The following is a 1422-nucleotide window of genomic DNA, read 5'->3' on the forward strand; positions in this document are numbered from 1 at the left end:
GTCAGGGCTGAGGCTAGTTCTGTTGTCCAGGGTGTTGTCTTGTGTTAGCCGTTTCCTAACGGTTTCTACTGCCTCTATGGTGGGGATGCAGGTGAACAAAGAAGTCACGTCATAGGATACCATGGTTTCATCTGGATCCAGTTTTAGTTCTCGAACTTTGTTTACAAAGTCCTGCAGCAGCAGATGATTTTCCAGGTGAATGTTTATGTGATCCACCTGTTTTTCCTATAATGTTAATGACGCTAAGATCCAACCTTCCTTACACTGGAACACTAGACAAAAGGTCCCATCTGATGAGAAGCTTTTACTAAAAGACGCCAGGACTCACAGATCTCTGCAAAGAGGAATGAAGTGGTGCTAATTAGCAGAGTTTCAGGAGCGGGACCACACATCAAGCGTGTCATCGGCACCATTTCCATAAATACCTACACGTCCTAAGTCCTCCCCTTCGCCCTCGTATCCTACACGGTCCTCGCATCCGCAGACGAACCGAGACCAAGCAACATCCAATAACGCGAATTATTACCAGCTACTTCCATCCACTTACCTCTTCGAGAAGTGTCGGCACATCGATATCCCCATCGGACGCTGAATTATTCGGACCGACTCGAGACATCTTCCATGTTCACGTCAGCAGACCGAGCACCAGAAGCCGAATCCTCTCCTCCGTCTGCACTTTTGAGACCCCGTTTTCTACAATCCTAGAGTCAGCCAGGGAGCGGGTGAGTCCAGCCTTAACGCCATCCGCCTTCCACGGTCCACTTTCCTCAACAAACGTCAGCGCCACTGTTAAAGGGACAGTTCACATATTACCTTCATCTCAAGATAGCAGAGTCGGTACCAAAGCAAAACAGGACGTCAACCAACACCAGAATTCCAAGCCTCCACCTCTCATCGGAGTTGACCGCACCAGCAGCCTACATCACACAGGACAACCACATCGAGTCGTCAGCACCCCGCCATCCAGCTCCCGAAGCTTCAGGTACCCAGCACTGGGATATGCCAGCACCCCAGCAGCAGGCTTCATTAGAGGCCTTCAGCACTGAGACACCGGCGCCACAGCTGGACACGTCCAGCAGCTACAGCAGCCAGTTCCATAGGGGGCCCCAGCACCGAGATGCTAGCGCCCAGTCGTACACCTCGAACAACCTCAGCAGCCTCAGTAGGGGCATTAGGCACCAGGATGCCCGCCGTCTGTTCCCATCAACCACTAACCTGACCGCACAAATGGTCCATTACACAGAACCATCCGAAAAGTCAAACCGTTTCAAAGGACAGGAACTTCATGCCGTTCTTCGCTTGTTATAACTGATGCTAGCAGCACACATGCTAACCACTCAAGTACAGTTGTTTCGAGTTCTTAATCATTACAAGCGAAGTCATTTCAAGCTAACAGCTGTTTTGAGCTAACTTCAAGCTAAC

This window comes from Micropterus dolomieu, linkage group LG12, assembly GCF_021292245.1.
Source record: "Micropterus dolomieu isolate WLL.071019.BEF.003 ecotype Adirondacks linkage group LG12, ASM2129224v1, whole genome shotgun sequence".
Lineage (NCBI taxonomy): Eukaryota > Metazoa > Chordata > Actinopteri > Centrarchiformes > Centrarchidae > Micropterus > Micropterus dolomieu.